This window comes from Rhamphochromis sp. 'chilingali' (genome assembly GCF_963969265.1).
Source record: "Rhamphochromis sp. 'chilingali' genome assembly, chromosome: 1".
NCBI lineage: Eukaryota > Metazoa > Chordata > Actinopteri > Cichliformes > Cichlidae > Rhamphochromis > Rhamphochromis sp. 'chilingali'.
The window spans coordinates 29,368,772-29,394,040 of NC_137929.1; the positions used below are offsets into that span (position 1 = coordinate 29,368,772).

At 41.8% G+C, this 25,269-nt stretch overlaps 1 protein-coding gene across 12 annotated transcripts in view; it reads left to right on the forward strand.

Moving 5' to 3' along the window:
* The first annotated feature begins 13,653 nt into the window (after positions 1 to 13,653).
* The window catches only part of LOC308410241 (adhesion G protein-coupled receptor L3), a 267,657-nt gene continuing 256,041 nt past the window's right edge, over positions 13,654 to 25,269 (forward strand). For all 12 annotated transcript variants that reach the window (XM_080903456.1, XM_080903455.1, XM_080903451.1 and 9 more), the window contains exon 1: positions 13,654 to 14,335. The gene's annotated coding sequence lies outside the window, so the exon portion shown is untranslated. The remainder of the gene's footprint in view (positions 14,336 to 25,269) is intronic.

Below are 25,269 nucleotides of genomic sequence, written 5' to 3' on the forward strand. Positions count from 1 at the left end.
GTCATCAAGTATCTTAAATGTGTGAGCGTTGGCATCTGTGCCATTACTTGGTATTGTTAGGTGTGGCTGTGTGCAGGCAGGAATAGGACCCAAGGTGCAGACTCCAGAGACAGACGTGAACTCAAAAAAGGCTTTAATTTAATACTCAAAATATAACAAAACTAAAAAAACTCAACACAAACTTAAACTAGAGAAATGACAGAACACACAGCTAAGAAAACGGTAGATCGCGACACAGACACAGAGAAACACAGGGCTTAAATACACAGAAGGAGCAATCAGGGAATGAATAACAGGAGGGAAACACAGCTGGGGCAAATCAGAACTGACGAGACAAAAGGAAGCGTAAACTGAACACACTGAGATAAGACAGAGACCTTCAAAGTAAAACAGGAAACACATAACAGACTCACATGCAGGCACTACAGAGGGAACAGAGACGTGGGACCAGGGCAGACACAAACACTGACTGAACACGGGGATATAGGAACTTAGGATACACATAGACGCGAACTAGACAAGGGGATGCAGGTGATAAGGGAGACAGAGCAACTAAAGAAGACATAGACATAAGCCATAAGACAGAACTCAAAGAAACCAAAAACTAGACAGTATAAATAATATCGTAAACTCAAAAACCCTGGGTCAACGACCCAGGCATCCTAACAGGTATAAGTCGTTGATTGCTAACCCGACCTGCTAGCTTATTACCGACAATTTATTGCCTCCACCGTCTTTTCAGCTTTCTGTAACGCTACACTAAAAGGAAATTACAACCTGCATTATGTGAAAAAGCTGTGAGAGAAGGTAACAGACAGACAAGTCCTCAATATCTGACCTCAGGGAATCTGACAGCTGAAATTAGGGCCTTAAAGCTCATATTTCACAGTGAGTACTGCTCTCGGTTTCATTATATAGCACTGAAGGGCTTCTGAATGCACTGTGAGTCACAGCAGGTGAGGTGAGCAGCTATAACGTTGAATGAATGATGTATTAAATGTCCATTCAGTCTTTAAAGGCTAGCGTTGCTCTGTTTCGAAGAGGGAAAAAAAAAACTTTGGTTAATTTATATATGACCAAACTGCTCCTTTCACCAAATGTCTTTATATTTGAGTCTTCACCTATTATTGTATTTGATTGACACCGTCACAGCATGCTTTTCACTGTGTTAAATTGCAAGTCTTCTTTGAACAACTCTACAGGTGGTTTGACTACATTCACTGCTGTTATGAAGGCATGTCATACAGACTCTATCCGACTGTGACACATTATATAATGTTGCCTTTAAAACTGAATTTAAGTGTTCAACTTTAGGTTGATAACTCTTGGGTAATAGTTTTAGCCTTTGTCTTAAGAAAGATTTTCACATATTTCTTCTATTATAACTCAGATTATAAGAATTTAAACCCAATTTGTTTCTTGAAGAACCTTAAAATGAATAGTAGCCATGCTAACAGCTGTGTGAGGAGGCTAGTTAGCATGCTAACTTGTTGATAGTAAATTTTTTTAGCATGTTTAGCTTTGCTTCTTGGTTGACCATATTTAATATGTATGTGAATTAGCACTAAACAAAAAGTACAGTTGATTTTGAAATGTGACCTTTAAAAAAGAACCCAATACATTGGAAATTTATTAAGTATTTATGGCTCTAATGTAGCTGTGTGCTAGCTGAGACATGACTAGCATACAGTAGCTGTGTCCCAAAACGTAGGCTGCATCCTCCGGAGCCCACTTTTTTAGACCGATTACGTCACAGCGACGCGACGAATGTTGTACCAATTCGTAGACTGCTCCGAATCTGGCCGACAAATGCATCCTCCTTTTCCCCAGATTTGAAGGATGGGTCGGGTGTATCCTTCGTGGCCCACCATATCCCAGAATTCATAGTGCAGCCTAGCCAATTCCAGTTTCCGACAATGGCGGCTGCTACTAAGTTTTAATATTACTCTTATTACTCTTTGTGTGTTACAAAATAAACTTTTAACATATTTTCAGGGGGAAAAGTAGCTGTGTAAACTTCAAATATCTGCTTGGTTTATCAAGACGTCACATATTTGCACAAGTGCTCAGACGTTTTCAGAGACGTCTGTTACCCACCAGATCCATAGTGAGCTGGGGGTTCAAGGGTCACTAGAACAGCGGCGAGAACAGCAGACTCCCGGCTTAATCATTTTCAGACCCCCGCGGTCTTTCACTGCTCAGGTTAAACATGATATATAAGTTACTCAGATAACTGAAAAATGTTATTGTTTGGCTTTTTTTGGTGTTTTATTTGTTCCGGAGTAAATCGGTTTGGCTGAAATCTGAAGCCTAGACCGCCCCATTTCACAGCCTTGCACTTCCAGCCTTCTCGATCCTCCGAAGGATGCGGCCTAGGTTTTGGGACACAGCTAGTATCTCCCTGGAGAAGATGAGAGAGTTAAGCTAATAATGTTACCTTTTAAGGTAAGTAAAAATACTGTGGGTACAGGCGTTTGAATATTTGTCATAATTTTTAAAGCCAAGTTACACTGACGTGGCTTGTATTTGCATCTAAATCACTTTGTCAGCATCTTATTTTATCAGCATTTTCACACCACACTTTTAAGGGAGATGATCAAGGAGTTGCCTGTCACGATGATAATAAATAATGTAGTGTTGTTTGTTGAAAAGCTGAGGAAGTAGCTGCCATGTTGCATGTGTGACAGGGTATAAAAAATGGTTCTTGTCAAGAATCTCTAAGAAAACTGCTTTTTAACTGATCTTTGATGTAGCGATAAACATGACCACCTGCTTACAGTACGGCAACATTTCTAGACAGCCACTTACATTTTGAGTATGAGCCTATAGAAACACAATACACTGAATTTCATCAGCTTCTAAATCAAAGCCAGATGTGCTAGCAAACAGATGCCTAGTTTTCACAGGACTTTATGCAGGTCTGTGAAAAACTAAGTACACCACAATTCAATAACTTGTATAACCATCTTAGCAGCAATAACTTGTAGTAGCCATCTTCTGTATGACTTTATCAGTATCTCACACTGTTGTGGGGGAATTTTGACCCGCTCTTCTTTACAGTGTTGGTTCATGTCATTGATATTTGTGGGTATTCATTTATGTACAGTTTCTCTAGAGGACCCACCACAGTATATCAATCAGGCTGAAGTCTGGACTTTAACTGGACAACAGCATATTTCCTTTTTGTTTCCCCCAAACATTCTGTTGTACATTTACTGCTGTTTTTAGGATCATTATGTTGTCCTACGTTAGCTGTTGGACAGATGGCCTCAAATCTTCAGGAGTTCATGGTCAACTCGGTGACTGCAAGATTCCCATATCCCGTGGCTACAAAACAACCAAATCATTACCCTCCCACCACCATGCTCGATAGGCATTTATGCTCATACGCTGTGTTTGGTTTTCACTAAATATGGTGGTGTGCATTATGGTCAAACATCTCCATGTTTGTATGTCTGTCCCAGGGACATTGTTCCAGGGGTCTTGTGGTTTGTGCAGCTGCAATTTTGCAAACATAATCTTTGCTACCATGTTTTTTTAGAGAGAAAAATCTCTCCAAGCAAGCCATACTTATTGAGTCTGTTACTAATTGTGCTGCCATGAACTTTAACATTTAACATGTTATCTGAGGTCTGTATAATGACATATAGCTCTTGGGATTTAGCAGTTTCTTGGAGCAGTGCACAGTCTGACCTTGGAGTGAATTTGCTGGGACGTCCACTCTTGGGAAGATTGTGGCATTGTGTTAACACACACCTGAATGCTTCAGATCAACAAAATTCTGCTTTTAAGCTTTTTCTTTTTTCCACATGAGTGTAGATGCTAACATTCTTTGTTGTCTGGTGCTGGGCAGGTATTTCACCCATTTTATTTCTAGAACAGCTATCATACAATGTTCCACAGACAGAAGCAGTTTAAGTGACAGTTCAAGGGTTAGTGGAAAGATTGATCCTGCTCATTTGTCCAGGACTGATTGGCTACTGGGAGCAATGGGAGAGAAAGAGAGATCCCAGAAGGACAAAAATCCAAGTGTCATGAAGACCCTGAGAGCACATCTGGATCACATTCAGCTTGCTTACAGAGTTGGGAATGCCATCATCTACATGCTCAATTGTGTCTACACAAATCTGGATCTACCTGCAGGCACTGTGAGGGTCGTGTTTTTTACTTTTCCAGTGCATTCAATACCTTCAGGTCAACCCTCCAGGGTGATAAGCTGACAGCGAGGCAAGTGGATGTCTCTTTCGTGTCCTGGATTGTTGATCACCTGACAGGAAGACGACAATATGTGCGTCTTCAACATTGTGTATAAAAAGGATATCAGCAACACAGCAGTACCACAAAGGGGTATCCTTATCCGTTCCTATTCACCCTCCACACCACGGATTTCAGCCAAAGACCTGCTATCTTCTGAGGTTTTCCGATGTCTATGGTGGTAAGATGCATCAGTGAGGGTGATCAGATGGAGTTCTGGGCTGTGGTGGACTCCTTTGTCAGAAGCATGAGTAGAATCTTCAAGTCAAAGTGACAAAGAGCAAGGAATTGATTGTGGACTTTAGGAGGACCAGGAAACCAGTGACCCCTGTTCAGTCCAGGAGGTCGATGTGGATGTAGTGGAAGACTATAAATACCTCAGAGTACACACTCACAATAAACTGGACATGATTAAACACTACTGGATTGTTTAGGAATGGGCCAGAGTTTCTATTTTCTGAGGTTTTCTATGAGTGTGTTGTGGCCGGTGCCATCCTCTATACTGTTGCATGCTGGGGCAGCAGGTTGAGGGTCACAGATGGCGATAAATTTAATAAACTCATACGCAAGGCCAGTAACATTGTGGGGATGGAGCTGGTCTCCTTTAAGGTGTTGTTGTAGAGGTGGATTTTGTCCAAGATGAGGACAATGCTGGACAAAAATGATAGAAACAATGGGTAAGTATTTGGTTTTTTAATTGTTTTATGCCAGGCATCTATAAAATATTTATGATTTCATTGGCCAGTCACGGGAGCGCGTTCAGCGAGACTCTGAGATTACCCAAATGCACAGCTGAACGACACAGGAAATCACTCCTGTCTGTGGCTATCTGTACCACTCCTTCATCTAATGCACAGTACACACTGCAGTAACTGTACACAGTTAATGTTTGCACATCCTTTACAGAGAAAATAATAAAGTTTTACAGTTTGATAAGAGGGGCACCTCAGTTTCAACCATATATATTTAACTTGTGTTATATACTGGGATATTTATAATTGAGCTATTTGTATATATTAGAGGTCGTTTTTTATATTTTGTAACTTTGTAACATATTGTTTCATTTAATACATACAATACATGTAATGACGGATCAGTGTGACATTTTTACATTTGGTAACCTGGATATCTTTTCCCTCAAATGAACATATAATGTAACACAAAGCTGAAGTTTCAATTAATTTAGCATATTATGTAATTAACCTGCTTATCTATCCAGTATTTGTGCAATCGCCCTGCTAGCTTCCTGGCACCTTCGCTGTGACAATCTATCACCGATGAACAACACTGTGGTGCTTCCTTTGTACCTTTTTGACTGCAGATGAAGCAAATGAGATACAACATATTACAAAATGTGCCTTAGTGCTGCTGGTAATTGCATTTTTTAGCTCTGGAAAGAACCAGTGCCTCCAGTCTTCATGCTAAGCTAATCTAATAGCCTCTTACTATGGCCTTTCACTTTGGCATCATTAAGTATTCCACAGAGCGAGTAGTCCTCCTTTAATTTAACTCTCGTAAAGAAAGCAAATAAGAATATTTCCTAAAATGTTCACTTACCATTCCTTTCATGTTTTCAGTCAAAGCAATTTGCCGAAAGATAAGTTTACTAAATTGGCTCTTTTGAAGCTATAACTCTTGAAGGAGAAAGTTCTATTTATACTGTTCCTAACTGCATGCCCATATTTGACTGCATTTCTCTGCACAACGGTCTCTCTAAAGGTAGCGATTGTGTCTTGACTCCATATAATTTACTAATAATACAAATATAATGTGCACAAGTCATTGCATTGGCATAAAAAGGGATGACATAAACAGTAAAAGAGTCTTTCCTTTTACATTCCACTGATCTCATTTCAAAGTGTAATGCGTGGAAATCCACCCGACCAATGAGAACTCCAGAACAAGAGAAAGCAGAAGTAGGACATGCACCATTCTCCGTGCCTCTTTGAATTCCTGTAGATTTGATCTCGTCTTTCCCAGACTTACCTACGCCTTTAAATAACATGAATGGCACAATATAAGATAAACTTAACTTTTCAAAATAAACTTTTCAATAAGTGTGCTGATTTTTGCCGGGCCAAAGCCGAGTGCAGGTGTTCTGAAACGCTGAGATGTGGGTTGAGGAAGTCTCTTTTTAGCACAAAGCCTCAGTCTTTCTATTTGTATCGTCTCTATGAATGTACTGTGTGTACATGTAGCGACTGGGGTTTTTTTTTCAGACATGTGGAGGTTTAAACACAGCAAAGGTCAAACTCAAATCTCAAGGAAGAGATGGCTAAATTCTACCTATATGTGATTACTAACAGAACTCCTATTGTTAAAGCTTTTTAAATAGTGTTTGATATTTGCCCACATGCTTGCAGAAAACTTTTGGCAGGATTTGCTGATGTTACATTTTTCTATGTGTGTGTAATCTGCTCTTTGTCTTTTTCATGCACGCTTGCACGAACACAACCTTTGCCTACATGGTAGTAGGAGTGTGTAGGATACATCTAACCTCCCCCCCACACCTGCTCACAGCACACACACACACTGATGGGATTCCAAATGCATGAGAGAACCATCGATCTAGTCTTTAATTTCACTACATTCAATTATAAACTCATTTTTTCCAGGTTTTTGTCAAAATCATTATTCCCCTAGTCATTAGGACACAAATGACTAGGAGATCATTACATGGAGAAACCTTTGGAATGCAAGCATGCTGATCCACACAGGTATGCACACATGGGTATTCACAGACACGGACTAAAGCTTTCTTGGCTGCTGCCTCAAAGCACACTGTGCGCTGTCTATCTTGCGTGCTGCACAATATCGTTTATTATTTAGTAAATATTGATATCTATGACTAGCTAGTTTATTGTGATGGTGCTTTGTTTTCTCTATTATTATGTTACTCTTTGTTGTTTGCTGTCTCCTCTGTTTGTTTTTTTTGTTTGTTTGTTTTTTTTTTTTTTTTCTCCATACAGGTGACCCAGGAGTTCTTTTTTTTTTTCTCTCTCTTCCCCCCCCTTCTCACCGTCTCTTCTCCTCTTTGGTTTTCTTTCTTTCTCTCCCCCTCTCTCTCTCATTCATTCCCCCTGTCCTATTTATTAAAAAAAAAAAAAAAAAAAAAAAAAAATGACAAAGGATGAACTGAAGCTCTGCCATCACGTAATGTCGCATACTGCTGTTTCTGATGTCATTTAAAAAAAAAAAAAAAAAAAAAAAAAAAAAAAAGGACACAAATTAATCTCAAGTGATGATTTGCTGTCAAATTATTCAAATTTTTCTATCAGGGACGAGTCTGATATGTCTTAGACCTCATATGGATGAGATTTTTAGGAGCAGATTTATTGTTCTGAAAAAAGAAACAAGCCAACACGCGCATGGACACCCACACAGCTGGAAACACAAACAAAACAGCTCACAGCCACTGTGTTGAGGAAGTCATGACGGTAATAGCTGCTAGACCAACTTTGACCATTTTGGCTAAATCTGGTTGTCTATTCTGAAGTGTTAGTTAATTTTTGCATTTCTGTTTTGGAGTGTGAGGGTTTGGAATGACATGATTGCCTGAGAGTTTTGCCAAAAAAGTGAACTTAGCTTGAAGTGGGTGAAAGAAACGTAGGTGTTGCTTAGTAAAGTTTATTGCAGCTGATGTAATGTTAGATGTAGGTAGGCAGGCACGTCGTGCCCACTGACTGTGGGTAGTTGTGAGTGTGCATGCACTGAAGATAAATTCAATATATAACAAATTAAAGCAACAAAACAGGTTAATTAAAGTGAGATAAAATAAGCAGATAAGCAGAAGTAAATTTCAGCCATGCGCACAATTTCTATATGCATTTAATTGACTCTCAGAATGCTGATTAGCCCTTTTCCAATGGAGGCTACAAGACAAAAGCGATCAATGTGTGGCTATGAGAGGCTGTCGTATGTCTTCTTCCTCATCAGAAAAAACAGAAGACGAAGCTTTCCCTTTAATCTGCCCTCATCTGAACACGCCAGCTTCATGTCACTTTTATGTCAAACTTCTAGAGGCAATCTCACTATATCTAGTAACATTTAATCATCACGTTCAACAACAGTGGCATGCAGTTTAATTAATTAATAGGTACACACAAGCTGTATGTCTGCACGTCTCCTGTGTTTAGTCAAGTGTGTTTCTCAATTTCAATAAGATCAAGACATTTCTGGTGTATCTTTCAATACTCTCATTGCAGAAGAGAGCTCTTTCAACTGGAAGTTCTGCACAGCACACACAGACGAACTGTGCTTAGTGACTGCATTTCACTAGAGTCGATCCTCATAATAGTCTGGCAACAAGTCTGGCAAGTTAGTGACAATCTTCTGTCACAAGTCACAGAACCCGGCCTATCTCATGTCTGAAAGGGGCTTTTGTGTGAGCACAAGTGGAATTCAGACAGTTTAAATGCTAAACTTCATGTAGCACAGAGTGCTATGACTAGATAACCACTGTCAATAACATCACTTCAGCTAATGTTTACATTTGCCACCATATGCTACGGGTCATGTCATGCCAATTACAGCTCTGGAAAGTGTGTCGAAAGAGCAAAAGTGCTCTTGTAGCTTAAGAAGGAGACTTTTTATTTGTGTCTTTGCTTTTTTCAAAAGTTATATAGTCTTACTTTAATTGTGTGTAACCTTAATGAATTCATAGATCATAAATCATCAATCATTTATCAGTCATAGAGGACTAAAGTTGTGCGCTGTGAAATCACATGCTTTGATTTAGGCAATCATGTAATATGTGGACATTAGTTTAAAATACGCTCATATGTAATTTTGGAAGTCAGTGCCACTCAATGGAACGATTGTCATGTTGGTCATTTTACCAGTCGTGTGAATATGAGATTTTTCACAGGACTCTATGCACTCTATGTAAGAGAGTAAGTCTGGTGCTGATAATCATTTACACTTGATTAACTCATCATCAGCAAGTGTGAGCACCTCTATAAAAGCAGAGGTTTTGACAGTTTGATGGTCTGGATCATAATCACAATTTTCACAAGAGTGGATGCCCCAGCAAATTCACCCCAAGGTCAGACTTTGCAATGCTCAGAGAAACTGCAAAAAAACAAACAAACCCAAGAGCTACATCTCATACTCTACAGGCATCGGTCATGGAAGTCAAAGTTTGTGACATTACAATTAGAAAAAGACTAAGTCTGGCTTGTTTGAAAGGTTTGTCAGGTGAAACCAAAGAGTCCTTAAAAAGAACATAGCAGCACGGCTTAGATTTGCCAACTTGCATCTGAACAAACCACAAGATTTGTACAGATGAGAACAAAGTGGAGGTGTTTGACCATAATACACAACTCAACGTTAGGCAAAAACCAAACAGAGCATATCATTACAAACACCTCTTACCAACTGTCAAGCACGGTGGTGGAGGGGTGGTGATTTGGGTTTTTTTTTAATCCACAGGATCTGAACACCTTCCTGTCATGTAGTTGAATGTGAACTCCTCTGCATATACCAAAGTATACAGTCAAATGTGAGGCCATCTATCCAACAGCTAACAACAGCAGCATGTGAGAGGCTGGTAGAGTCTTACAGAAAACCATTACTTCAAGCTATCGCTGCTAAGGATGCTGCTACAAACTATTCAATCATTTGGTGCTCTTATCTCATCACGGGACTAACTATATGCGGCCAACTTGTATGTTCAACCACATTTTTCTGTGTGTGTATGTATGTGTTTTTACAACAACGCAAATAGTACTTTTCCAACCTCTATGTGCTTCCCCACAAACAGCTGAGTAACACTATATAAGCTGTCTGAGTGCAGTGAAGAAGATAATTCCTAGGCATGGTAGCATGGTTAAACGGGCAAAATGGCTTCTTCATTACTGGATTCACTTTGCACAACAACTGTCCCCATAAGCCTTAATTTTCCTGAACAGCTTTGTATTTGGCAAGAGTTTCTTACAACAGCATGGTGAGTAGCTGTACAGAGGTTTTTATAGTGCCATGCGTCACTTTATGGTGTTCAATTATGATTGTGTCTCAGGTGCTTAACTCTCTGTATTTAGCAAATCTGTTGGCAGATGGATATTTAGCATTAGCATGTTAGACACACAATTATACAATAACACAGTGTGATAGAACTGAAATGTTGCTGTTTACAAGGAAATAGATATTGAAATGAGCCAGTCGGGGGGGAAAACTGTTTGCTACATACTCCATTTCCTCCTGAATATTTTACCCATTTACATTTCATAGTCTTTGTTTTGTGGCATATTTAAATAAAAGTGCAAAATAAAAAAAAGATGTGTCTAGTTAGATAATTGTCTTTAAATTTCTCTAAAAAGCAACAAAGTACACAAAAAATGGTCTTGAGGTCCAGTCCTGGGATGAATTAGCTGAATTAGCTAACATACACCTAGCAACCAAATTAGCATCTGCTTATTTAAAAACATATACCTCTTTCTTGATTAATACAAACTTATTACAAATTAAAGGAGTTAGTTATAGATTTATTTACCCTGTGTAGCTGTCATGCAGCAGGTTATTAGCCAAAGAGACCAAAACATTTTCCTGCACCAGGTTGTAAACGTGTTTATTTCTGATAAGCTAAGGTTTTGAAACTAGCCTCGGGTAAACAACTTCAGTTGTTGGCTCCCATGCATTAGTATTTTTCTTTAGCCCTGAAGGTTATCCCAATATTCACTCTCTCTTTAGCAGCTAAATGCTCCATATATCTGTCCTTTGTTTTGCACTGGGAAGCTGCTGTACAGACCTTTTTTGTTGAGTTTTTTCCTTTATCCAAACCTTTATACTGAAATTGCTTTCTGCTGTGTCTGAAAACAAGGCTGATGAGAGCTGTGAGAGTGAACCAAAACAGTAAGGTTATGGGCTGAAACTCCAAGGCTTCACAGAGCTGCACGCATCTGATGATCTTAGCCGTGTTTCTTCGCGGGTTCATCTCTACAAGCGACCCCTCGCATTTGCAAGCAGCTGTGCGATCAGTTCTTAATATAAAAATAATGATCACAGCGGCTTTAAAGTTGTAAAATTGCCCAGGGCCCACCTTATGCGAAAGATGTTCAGTTTATGATTAGATGATTTCAGCCGTTGATATCTGGACCATGATAACCATGTTTACGCAGTGTTGAGTTTGATTTAATAAAAGCACTTCACCTCCAAAATTGAACCCATTCTAATTTAGCATTTTCGAAGAGGAATATGAAAATAAATGTGCGTGCTTAAAAAAAATAATAAAAAAAAATTCCTTGAAGGATGCTTTGGCTGAAATGAAATGTTTTTATCAACAGCATAATGTTATCTCTGTATTGAGGATAATTTAACAAAGAATTTGCGTAAAGAAATCTCTTTCAGTACAAAGTAAGGACTGAGCTGATACACTTGCTACAAATGAGAGTGAATGTGAAGAAACAGAAGGTATTTTTAAACGTGTGGATGACTACTTGACACGTTTGTCAGTTTGCTGTTTATTGTCCATTACTGTCATTGTCTGATCTGACTTTTTTTCTTTGCTACACAAGAGAACATTTCTGAATACTGACAAGAATCAAATAAAAATACCATTAATTCTTGAATACTCTTTTTTTGTCAAACTTTTATTGGCACAGATTTTATTTTTCATTTCGTTTTTCAAAATTCAACAAAGGAGACTGCTACATTCATGCTGTCCGTGAACATTTCTTATCACTTTCATGATTTCGCGTTTCTTCAATAACACTAGAAATAAGTCTAACTTTGCCTTCATTTCCATGTGTTTGAAATGCCGTTCTGTCCCAGTGCTGGGATAAAACTGTTTATACTTAACTCCTGAAGTGTGTGTTATCCGGAAGTCAAACAAAAAGGATCTGATCTGAATCGGGCCTGTATTCTTTTAATCCGCAGGAAACTGGTTCTCCCAGTATTGCTGTGGTGTTCGCTCCACTGCTAAAGTGTAGGCTTTTAATGTGCACTGGTATTGCATGGCACTTAAGCTGTCACTTTGAAGCTACCTGGGTTTTTATGCAAGTGTAATGTCGGGGAGCTTTGGTCAGTCCTCTACCTGAAGAAATCCATTTGCGCTGGGAGCGCAAAGAAAGCAGTGCCAGGCAGAGATAACGCTGCATCTTTGCAAGTCCGGTTATTTTTCATCGGCGTGTTGAGGAATTCAAGGTGTTCTTCAGACGGGAAACAAGTGCAAAAATGTGCTTTACGAGCTCTGTGTTTGCATGGGCTCATTAGCGGAGCACTGGGTGAGTGATTGGATGATTACTTATTGTTTGATTGTAATTAGGATTATTAAAGTGATTAATTGGCTATAGGATGATTGAGAGGGCGAGTGGCTGGCTGGCTCCAGCTGGAGATGGGGTGCAGCTGGGGCTGCTTTCAAAGGTCATCAAAGATTTTAGTGTTTTGTTTTTTTAATCTCTACATCGATCTGCCACCCCGGGGTTACATTTTGTAAAACTGTCTTCGATTGAGGCTTAAAATGCATTATACTGGCAAAGGTTTTCCCTTGTCTGCTTTCACATGCGTATGAATTGAGCGACACCCCATTCCTAATCCACGAGGCTTAATATAATGTTTCCACCCTTTGCAGCTATAACAGCTTCAAGACTTCTGGGAAGATTTTCCACAAGGTTCAGGAGTGTGCTCATGAGAATTTTTGACCATTCTTCCACAAGCGCATTTGTGAGGTCAGACACTGGTATTGGATGAGAAGGCCTGGCTTGCAGTCTTGCTCTAATTCATCCCAAAGGTGTTCAGTTGGGTTGGGGTCAGTACTCTGTGCAGGCCAGTGAACTTCTTCCACACCAAACTCGTTCATCCACGTCTTTATGGGCCTTGCTTTTTGCACTCTTGCACAGTCGTGTTGGAACAGGAAGGGGCTATTTCCAAACTTTTCTAACAAAGTAGGGACTTTGAAATAGCCCAAAATTTCTTGGTATGCTGAAGCACATTCTAACACCTGAATTCAATGATTTCAATGGGGGAGTGAATACTCTTGGCTATATAATATAAGTAAAGGGAACAGCTGGAGTTACATGGGATAAATATGTACCAGCCTCCAGCTAAGTCGTCTGAATTACTCTTCTTAATAATCACCTAAAATCTCCCCCCTTCTTTCTCTCCATTAAGCTTTTATTTGACACTTCTTACTCCAGTTATATTCTTAAAAATCGCTGAAGCTTCTGAGAGAGAAGCAGAGGATTTCTTTATAAATATTGCATTCACAGGCGCACACACAGAATGTAATATAACATAGGACTCCTTGCCAGCCTCAGGCGAGATATAGGTGGAGGGTTTTTTCTTCTTCCCCTTGCTTTGCAGGATGTTATCTCGTGTTTGCTGCTAGGTGGAGCCCGAGTACACGGCGAGAGCGGCAGTCCGCATCCGAGTTTTTCCTCTCACCTTTCACTGGCTCTCCAAAATCCCTTGGTCTCCGTACAGAATTACTCCCAGCCAGTGCGCGCAATTGGTTTGTCATAGTCGCAGAGAGCTCAGTTTTTCTGGACCCAAACAACTTAGCTTCTGTTTCTTTTTTCTTCTTCTTCACACTCCTCACCTCTTCCGTGGAGCTTTTCTCACAAGATACCCTCCCTTCCCTACCTCCTCTTGTCCCCACTCCTCATTTGCCCCCCACTTAAATTCATCTGGATACTCTTTTTTTCTTCTATTTTAAATCGTGTGTTGGTGTGCGTGAGCGCATGGTGGCGAGAGGGGCTGCTGGCGTTTTTCAAGCTTTTTACGGGACGTGATGTAGCCTCCCCGCACACAGAAAGGACGCCTTGTGCCATAAAGGGATCTAAGGGGACAGTGTACCGTGGATGCAACGCGAGGAAGCCGCTGTTTCATCACTGGATAGTGGAGCAGCAGCGGCAGATAGAGGCGATTTTTACGGGGATATTGAACGGAGCGACAGGAGGCAACACTTTGGAATCGCTGCCCTCCTCTCTCCCTCTCTCTCTTCGACCCCCATCAAGTCTCTCTCTTTCCCCCCCACACACAAACACACACTCGCTGTGCAGTAAAGGACTGTACCTGAAAAGACACTTGAAATTAACGCTGACTTTGAGGACGGAGTGCTATTTCCTCCGCCGTTTCTAAATGCGCGGTAAGTGTGACGCTCGTGTTTCTTCAAAATGCATTTGGCCGTCAGTTTGTGCGCATACCCGCCGCTGTCTTCAGATTTGGGGGGCTTCGGGGCGATGATGATGATGATGATGATGGGAGTGATGGTGATGATGATGATCCCCGTGAATGGACGCCCCCCTGCAGCGGTGTAGAAACGCTCTGTGTGATGTATAATGTCAACCTCGGCGTCCCCTCCACTCTTTAATTACTTTAGCCGGGCTATCGGTGCGTTCAGGTGCAATCAGCGCCCGTCAGATCGAAATTTGGAAATATGAAATTTCACCCCGTTTTATTTATTTATTTATTCGTGTATTTTTGGACTTATTAAACGTCCTGTTGGAGGGTTAAAGTGAGCTGGTTTCCATACCAATCAAAAGGCGCTTAAAACGACATGTAGTGCTTTCCCCCATTTGTTAAATGTCTTTTTAAATAAGTTGCATATCCGCTGCATTCCTATGAATGAAGTTTTCTTTTTCTTAGTTTCTTTGCCTCATGATTTAAGGAGGATGTCTCGCTGTGGTTTGAATGGGATGCAGCTGAGACGTGATTGCAAGGGCTGAACTGTGCGTGTGTGTGTCTTTCAAAGATGCCCGAATAGGCCTGTGTTGTGTGAGGGTAGATGCAGTGGTGTGAGTGGTCTAAATATTTTATAATAGGTAGACTGTGCCTCAAGAGCGAAATATGCAGTTTATTGGCGTAGGCTGTGCGGGATCTTCATATACCTCCACTCTCAGTCAGCATGACTTGTTTACATTTTCTAAAAGTGTCAGTGTTTGCAGCTGAACGTGTGCTGCAGCGCGGGGAAATAAAACCAAACAAAGCAGCAGCAACCACGCAAATAATGCACGGATTAATTTATGCATGCACGTAAAAAGAGAGAAAGGTGAGTCCTGAGCTGAAGGAAGCCGTGTTGCCCGGCGTCTGTGTGAGAGAAATGCAGGGTTGAGGTTGAGGGGGGGCACTGCACCGAATTCTTTGATGTGAAGACAGCACACTGTCTTTCAACATCAGAATCAAAGCGGAAAAGGTAACTAAGCCCATCGCTTTGAATCGGATCAGAAGTTTTCTCATCGCTGCACAGTGACGCCCTTCATTTCCAATTCATCATTTAGAATATGGTTTGATTTTCTTCCTTCCTTCTTCTTCTACTTCTTCTATTTGATGCTGAATAATATAACAGCTGTGGCCTGTGGGGGTGATCTTTCATGAGTTTTTCAGCCAGGCTTTTGGCTTCTTGTACTTCAGAATTGTGACTAACTTCCACGCACCCCACCCCAGCCCTCCTAAAAACTCCTTTTCAGGATGGCATTAACGCCGTTGTTGGCTGTATCCTTATCTGACAATTACATTCATTATGCCGGGGACTGCAGCACCATCTGTCATATAATCTCCATCGGTGAAAATGCCCCCAAGCAGGCGAGAAGCAGACATATGCACAGCGTGTGCACAGAAACGCACACAGTCAGTTTTCCTCTACCAACAATAAAAACTTTGCCTTCCTCCTCCAGGGGAAACTGGAGGGGACATCCGATGCTTTATGACTAAACCGCAATGTCAACTTGCACTTTGTTTTTCCACGTGTCTCATCGGTCTTGATTCAGCTAAACGTCGCTCCTTGCGGAATATAAACTAGGTTACATTTAACGTAACAGCGGCTGAACCCGACGTCCGGTGGGATACCTGACGGGACGGAGCTGTATGAAAATAAAATAATTCTTCCCTTGCTTTTCCCTGAGCTGCCGTCACGGTAGGAAAATGGAGCTTGACTCGAGCTGCCGCCTGATGTATTGATTGAATCGGTTACCTCGGGTAAGGGAACGCGGGGAGATGACGCCAGATGGGGAGGGATGGACACAGAAACAGCCCTGCTGCACTGTCACTTCTTATGCTCTTAATTGTCTCTCAGCTATCTGCTATTATTTCCCCCCTAACCCTCTTTTTCCTAAGCTCTTAGAAATTAAATCAATTTTCTTTAATTTTATTTTATTTTTCCCGGGAATGATCACAACCCTTCACCTTGAAAACCACTGACATGACTCATTAGAGGCGGCGTGAGAGACAAATTCATGCATGCTTTTGTCTGCTGAGTGACTCACTCCATCGTGCTTTTTTTTTTCTTTTTTCCTCACAGTGTGAGCCCAACACTTTGTGCTGGCACATATTTCTTCCTGTTGCATTGTATTACACTAATATGGGTTAATTCAGTGCCCTTGCTGGAAAGCTCCCCCCCTTCTCATTTTGTCGGATCTCTATGATGCCCCCATCCCCACCCTGTTTTTTTAAAACTCCGCTGATGTTGTGTAGCTTTTCAGCAAGAGAATTTCTCTCCTTAGGCAGCTCCATTTATTTGATTTGATTTTTCTTTTTCTTTCTTTTTGGACACAATTGCCAGTCGGGAGGAATCCAATTTCTCGTTGGCGTATGAATGGAGATATAGGCCTCTCAATTTTCTTCATAGGTTAGCTTATGCAGGCTCATATTATGTACAGCGAGGGCTTTTACTGGTGTATCAATTGGGGGGGGAAAAAAACCCACTCTACTCTCCGGAGAGTTGCATTTGTCAACATCTTTTGTGATTTTGCATTCAAATTTAGGGCATTTTAACACAAACCAGAGCCACTGGTAAACATCTTCTAGTTGCAGTCAGCGAGGATTATATAAATATACCGATATATCGGTGCATCCCTGCTAGAAACAGGATTAAAAATGAAGTGCAAACTTTCTGGCTTTCAAGAAATCAATTAGACTCTAGAGATGCTGGACTTGTGCTGTAAAAGCTACCCCTCTGGTGGTAAGTTAAAACCAGCGATAAAGACTCCAAACGCTGTACTAATTGACCCTTATTTGAGAAGCACTACAGCAGAATCACTGAGTAAATGAATCCCTCTTTATTCTCTTACACAACTGCCTGTGGTGTAGTCGTCAGACTGAAACTGCAAACCTGAATAATGCTCAAGGTCACGTACTACCTGCACAGCAGCAGAGGTCACAGTTATATTTTCTTTTCTTTGTTTCTTTATTTTTGCGCTCATACAAACAGTGCACAGTGGGACCAGAGCTCTGACTGTGATTTTCTTTTCATTTTGTACATTAGCGCTAATGGAGGAGAGGATTTATTTGTATTATTTATTTAGGAGAAATCGGAAGAGGTGGAGATGGCAAAACACAACACTTGTTTTTTTGGCAACTAGCAATTACTGTAGGGCTAGATGAGATTGTTTGCCTGGACCCAGACCTTTAAATCCATTGTCAAGCATTATCAAGCTGTCTGCTGCGACAGGGATATTTTAAACCGTCGGTGCTTGCTTGTTTTTGGCACCCCCGAGGCACGGCGACTGAACGGCAAACGGAGGAAGATCCTGAGCTGTTTGTACACGCTCGTCTCTTAAAACCCCGACACGACGCTATGTTGACATCAGTGTTAACTTAAAGTGATGTTAAATTCCAGGAGAATAGTTTGGTCTTTGGTGATTGGTTCAGTGGAGAAAAAAACACAGACAAAAAAATCTCCTTCCCACATGGAAATCGGTAAGCGTTGGAGGCGCTGCCGGACTGGAAATGGAAACTGAGATTAACAAGTTGAGAGTTGTGTTTTCTGTCAGTCTAATGACTGCAGCTGTCCATTGTTTTGGGGCTCCTGGAGATACGACAAAATATCTGAAGCTTTAGAAAGCCTTGTGATTTTAAAACCGTGTTATCATCCAAGATGATGGCTGTGCTTTGATATTTGCTCATACTAAAAGTCTGGGGGCTTACTTACTGTACAGTACAGAAAGAGCCCTGCTGTACTGCCCACTGATATTTTTGCTATGTGCTATTTTTTTTGGGGGGGGGGGAAGGTCCGAAAAGGCTATGAAGAGTAAATCTAGTGAGGAAAAGGTGCTCTTAGTCCAGAGTTCTGTGGGCTTGCTGAGGCTAACTGCTCCCCATGGAGCTCCCACTAGAATTACATGCCCTCATAAGCCTTCTGTGGTCATACTTGCACCACCAATAGGAAAGCTCAATTGATGTAATAAACAGCTGGGGGATAGCGCAGCAACATCTATAAGAACGAGCTGGGTGAAATCATGACAATGACAGTCATTGCACACCTTAGTAATAATTCTATTCAGCTTTATTTATGCAGTGCCAAATCCCAACAACAGTCATCTCAAGGTGTTTTATATTGTAAGGTAAAGACCCTACAGTAACAGAAAAAACTCCCACTGTGAGGAAGCACTTGGAGACAGCGGGAAGGAAAATCTCCCTTTTTAACAGGAAGAAGCCTCCAGAAGAATCAGGCTCGTGGAGGGATGGCCATCTGTTGACAGGCTGGAGATGAGGGGAGGGAGACAGGACAAAGACACACTGTGGGACAAAGAGCCTGAGTTTACACCTGGCTAGTACTAGGTTAAGCCTTCAGAACTGTCTTCATTCTCACAGCATGGAGTCAACAAGGTGCTGCGAATATTCCTCAGATATTTTGGTCCGTGTTGACATGAAAATGACAGCAAATCTACGAGGCATCCCAAAAGATCTCTATCGGACTGAGATCTGGTGACTCGATGTTATGTTCAAGGAAATAGTTTCTGCAGTCATGGAGGGATAGGCATGATCAGCAACAGCATTCAGGTGACGGCAGGATTTCAACAATTTGATTGGTACAAGTAGGTCCAGAGTTTCAGCTGCTCCAACAGTACAGATTTTACACCTGATGGTTTTCCTGATGTAACCATCCCGTTTATCCTAACTTTTGAGCCGCACTAGGAAGTGCACTAGCTAGTGAACCCCACCTGAGGCTGGATTTGTATCTCCTGGTCTCAAATCAGAGGTCTTTCGCATGTAAGGCAAATGTGTTAGCATGGAGACAGCATGGAGGAACACCCTAAAGTACTTAAAGTGTGTCAGGAAATTATCCCCCCACACCATTGAACCACCAACACCAGCCTCAACCGATGGAGCCATGCTTTCATGTTGTTTACGTCCAAATTCTGACGTTACCATCCGAATGTCATAGCAAAACTCGAGACTCATCAGTCCAGGCAGCGTTTTTCCAGTCTTCTCTGTTGTTAGCTGGTAGGAGGGTCACATGTAGCCCATCTGGTTTCAAACCACAGATGCACTAAATGGTTAATTAGATGAACATATAGTGTAATTAGCAACACTTGGTTCTTTGGACTGCTGGTCAGCACTGATTCTGCAGCTTTTGTATGCAGGTTGACACAGATGTTTGAAGAGTATACCTTTTTTCCTACCTATCATAAGCATAACTCAGAACTGCATAAAATCCATGACAAGTGTGTTTTTTAAAATAAGGACACTACAGAAGAAGAGCTTTCTGAATTCTCATAAAGGCTGTCTAAGTGATGGATTTAAAAAACCTATTTTGCAGTCGAATGATTGTTTATCCCTGCGGCTGGATGCTGACGTGCTAAGCATCACACGAACATCTTCAGGGAGTTTTGTATTTGGTGGCTGATTTTTCTCCTGTGTGTTTTAAATGATAGGTAGCTGTGTCTCCTGTATAATCCTATAAACACACATATGTAGTCTAGATACAGTTTCCAAATGTGCAGGGGTTTTTTGTCTTTACTTTATTTAAACCTGTTTCCTTTAAAAGTAAATAAAGAAATCACCAGCTGGCCACCCGCTGGAGCGGATTCACATTCCTCAGGGCTCTTGGTTTTTCAAACGTCCCCAAGACTGGAGTTATCATGCTGTTAGGAGTGAGACAGGTCAGTCTGCTGGGGCCCTTTCTCTGTCAGGAATGTCACACAAGAAGAAAAGCAAAGGCTGAAAAAAAAAAAAGGAGGCACATGGCCACGGAAAGGTCCTTGAGGTCCGTGCCTCTCAACACTTTAGCTGTCCTGTCTCATAAAGAGCTTGGACACAAAGGTTTTGACACAAGCTTTCACAACCCCATGAACACTAAACTGTAGGAAATGGGGTTAGAGTTGAAATGGAGACTTCAGCTGGTGCTCGATGGAAAGGACGGACAATTAGTTCCCTGATTCTGCGTAGCTGTGGAGACAGTGACCCCGGTGTTTGAGAGCATTTTAGATGCCTTTTAAAATGCCGCTATAGTTGTAGGATGCAGGGAAATGCATCAATATTTGTTACGTCAAGAGCAAAGTTTTAGCAGAGGTTACTCGAGGAAGGGTTTGAACGCAAGGCATCAATATTATCTTTTTTGTGTATTTATTGCAGTGTAGAAACATAACACTTTTACCATTTTTTTTTAGATATATAGTAAAATACATGTCAGAAAAACACAGGGTGAGGCAAAAACATCTATTTCTGGATTAGTGAGTTCATCTGGTATTTAGTAAACCCGACCAATTTTCCAACAATGCACCTGTAGTAGCATCATTTTCTGATTTCTCAGGATATTTTGCAGTTTCCCTACATAGAAACTTTGCTTATGTGGGTGTTAATATAGCTGGGTGGTCTGCCTCAGTGTCTTTGGCAAATTATCTTAGAGAACAGTGCAAGCTGGTTCATGTGCTGCTGTTGATAACTCTGTCACAACGTAGGCCTGCTTATATTTCCACAGGAGCACCCTTTCATAGTAGTATTTGCTAAATTGTATAGAAAAGAGTGGGTGGGCACGCCCCCGTTCATCCGGTGAATAGGAAAAGGACGTTGAGCAGTTCTTAGGTAGGCGGAAGATCACCGGTTGCATGTGAATTCGACTGTTGCTTCAGTGTTGCTTCCGCTCCCGCACTGGCGGAACACCCCAGTCTTCGGCTGTGCTTTGAATTGCCCTGGCATGTCACATTAATTTATGCATTCAATTTTAATAAAGGCCTGCAAGGCTGGTTCGCTGTCAAGCTCGAGTTTATACGTTACCGTGACCGGTGTCAGTGCGCTTTAAAAAATTCTTATGTTTTTCAGACTGCAGTTTTAATTATCTGCAAGCCAACCCTGCACCCTTAATTTGACACTTAGTTAAGTTGTCCCTGGGGGGGTCAAAACACTTAGCAGGCACATTTTAACACTCAACAACCTCTGCAGGCACAGATACAAAGACTGCATGACAAGAAGGCGCGAGCACAAAACATTAACTAGCTTCCGCAGATATAAATGCAGAATGCGTGCTTTCTGTTTTTCTTGTAATGCTTGCAGATAAGAGCGGCTGCAGTACATGACCACTGAACAGCAGAAGAGTCCAATCAGTCGCTACTTACTTGATGAAGTAAGCACTCACTGGATCTGTATCTCCATAAAAAGCGGTTTCTCGTACGGCGCTGTTAACACGAGGCCCACGATGGCAGACCCGGACCGGGGAAAATGAAGGTTTAAGAGGGAGGGGGAAAAAGGATAGATTCTCGTCTGGAGTGCAGATATGGACCCAAAAATGTCAACTTAGCATTTAAAGCAAGCCAAGCCACTCTTACGACCCTGTCGGTGGTGTTAAAAGGTATCCAAAAGCTATCAAACTGACAAAGCCTCACGGAGCCGCAGTACATCAGCCTCTTTACTACTCTGTAAAATCTGATACATTTGTCTATGTGCATTTTATAGTATAGCACCAAAGTTTTTTTGCTACTATATCGATAGCTTTCTTTTGTTCTGAAGTCCCCTCCTCAACCCCTTCCTTTGTGAACTTTAGACGAGGGAAGAGGATTTCAAACAAAGATGCAATGCTTCTCTGAGACCGAAGCCCTAAAAGAAGTTAATTTATGGCCTGTTTGGGAGGCAGGTTTGGGCTTGAATACATAATAAGGTAGTGCACCTGCAGCCGCATACAAATGAATGGAAATGGACGGTTAGTATTTACGCCTCCCTAAACCATCGGGACCTCCTGATCTGACCACTAATTGGCCAGCAAAGAGAGATGAAGATAGCTTCCTTGTTCTCTGGCTGCTGTATCTGCAAATATCAGGTGCAGATTTGCACATAACAACTTAGCCCCCCTCTCAGTCTAGCCATTTGAATAAAAAGGGGTATCGCTAAATGGTTGGTTGCATTCATGTTTTTTGATGATGAATCAAGAAATAAACCAGGAAGTGATATAAAATTAACAATACAGTCGTTCCTCGTTTATCGCGGGAGTTACATTTTAAAAATAATAGGTGAAATCTGCAAAGTAGCCAAGTTCAAACCTTTGTCCAGTATTATATTACAATCCGAAAAATACGTTAACTTGTACCTTCCTTTAGCATGTCCAGAAGTCCTACTTTTTGTGCAATGGTTAGCATCTTCCACTGCCTTTAGGGTGCTACCGCAGGTGCCTTTGATGGTGCAAAACGTTTCGTAGACATTGTTGTGTTTGTTGAGGAGAAAACTTACAAACATGCGGTACAGCACTTCGGAGTCGCACTGCTAGCGATCGAAGATTTTTGTAAAGTTGCCAAGCTGACCCCATTCTGTACTGTACAGGATACACGGCACAGAGGAGATTGTTTGACGGTGGTCTACAGCCGATTGGGACGCAGAACGCAATACACTGTAATAAAAAAAAGCAAAAAAATCCGCGAAACAGTCAGGCCGCGAAAGGTGAACCGCGTTATATCGAGGGACAACTGTACTCGTCTCTTGAATCCGTCCTGCAGTGTTAGAAAGCGAACCCCGGTGCTTTGACAGTCCTCTCTGAGTCAACTTGGCGACAGACTTTGCGTTGATGGGAAAAGACCCCTGTGCTCAGTAAGGGACATCGGTTTGCCATGACCGGCTTGAGGAGTGAGGAAAAAAAGACAAAAGAGAATGAGGATGTATGCGGAGAAGTACTCAAGGAGTTTATGGCAGCGAGGATTAAAGTCCAGCCCTGAGGATGGTCTGAAGCTTGTTTTTAAAGGTAAAGAAGGTGTCTGCCTCCTGAATCCAACCTGGGAGCTTGTCCCACAGAAAAAGACCCTGATAGCTAAAGGTGCTTCCGCCAACTCTAGAAGTACCACAAGTAATTGGGACCTCTGGGCACAGACGTGTACATGTGCCATTTAAACGATGTCGAGTTTGGGTTGTTTCGTCTCCTTAAGCTCTCTGTTTGTAGCTGTTTTGAGCTTCTTTGTTGTGAGGCACTGAATCGCCTGCCCGCCTGGCACAGACGAACCCTCCGACCCTCGGGTCCTCGGGCTCAAGGCTAGTATGCCGGTTCAGGTATCTATCCACGCTTCAGTTCAACATCTTTGAAAAGATCCGAGCAAACTGAAAAACATAAATTTTAATAGTGTTACGCTGTTATCTGTGGGTTATAAAAAAATCCATTATAACATTTTTTTTTCTGACATGCTTTCAGTTCAAAAGAGCTTGTAATTGAACACAAAACATGAATGCCTCGCAGAAATGTGCATTACAATATCCTGCTTAATGTTTTTAAATTAAAATACCATTTCTCCATTCATACCTGATAAGATTTCCTGAGAGTAGACGCTATTTTTTTTCTTTGAAGGCAGATAATTAAAGTGTTTTCATACACGTGGATAGCTCCGCGCTGAAAGATTTATGCTTCTATCGCACGAGGGTCGTTTTCTCTTTTTCTTAATTAAGAGAGGGCATATTTGTCATTTATTAAACCAAGGTGAATTCGTGGAGTTCATCAAAACCTCATTCCATTTGCAACTTCAAAATGTATTGCAGCATTTTAGCGTCTCCTCTCTGAGCTTGTGACTTAAATTGATTTTTTCCTAATCGATGGCACGGGATTGGGTTTAGGAGCGTGGGAGTAGGAGGGGGCCGGCGCTGCACCTCAGCCAGCAGCTTCCTCGGCGGTAGCCCCCCTTTTTTTGTTTTTTTATTCCCGTCTTTATGAAGCTTTGCTCGCAGGGAATGGCGCATTTTAAATGTGCGCACCTGCAAATCCCCACTTCATCTCAGGTTGGTGTAATGACAGCAGAACTGTGTATCTACTGGCAAATATAAACTTCCCTGCCAGCCCTTTGTCACCTCTGGAATGGAGATGACTGAATTGATGCACCGCCCCAATGGAGCAAAACCGTTTAAATGACAACACATTTTTGTCTCACCTTGAACCTAATTGACTGCCTGAAAGCTGGCGTTTGAAAAGTGCTGACAGCGTGACTCTTCTTGTTTGGAAACGGTAGCTATTGACAGCGCCTGTTCTGTGTTGTTTTCCGACTTCCTGTCACACAGGCATCTGTATTTCATATTCACAAGTGAGAATGCATTGTGCCTTCGGAAATAAAAGGTTTTGTGCTTTGCGGATGGTTCATTCCAGACATAGAAGGCTCATGTTATGGGCTTGATGTCGGTAGGCATTAGTATGTATCACATTCCTGCAGGAAGGAGAAGAGCCTAACTATTCGAGGTCCAATTAAAAAATGCAGAATATTATTTAGCCACTTTTTTTCTCTTCTTTGCAGTCTAGTTATTATTTCAAGAGGTGCTTGTTAACAAGACACCTGATGACAAGTAGGTTGATGACCCAGGTGTCCACCGGGGTCTCTGTCAGTCATGACAGCTCAGTGACTGGGTAACAGTTATGCTGTCACTGTAAAAAAAACAGCCACCCCCGTCCTCCTCTGATTCCACTCGTACATTGGTCTCGCCTGTGTGATGTTGAGCTGCCTTGGCGCAATGGTGGCAACAGTGGGATTTCTTAGAAGGGAGCCACAAGACTGTAATCAGTCATTATGTCAGAAGCGAGCCCCATGAGCCCCGCTCCGGCTCATTCAGCCAAATAATAAGCAGCAGATAACGGCACTGGCGTGCAGGCAGGAACAGAGCCCCCGTGGGCTACGAGCTGGAGAAACGGGGGTCTTTTGCTTGTCGCCTGCATGCGCAGAGACCTCACCTCGGTTCGAGGGCCGTATCGGGCGTTTTATGTGGCGTGCAGAATTTTTCACCCCTCTCTTCCGTTACGAGCAAACACATCTCGGGGGTCCTAATAGGCGACGTGTGCGATCAGTTAAGAAATCGACACTTTGTGTCCCTTTTGGTAATTTTCAGCATTTCGCCTAACGACTGCAAGTAGAA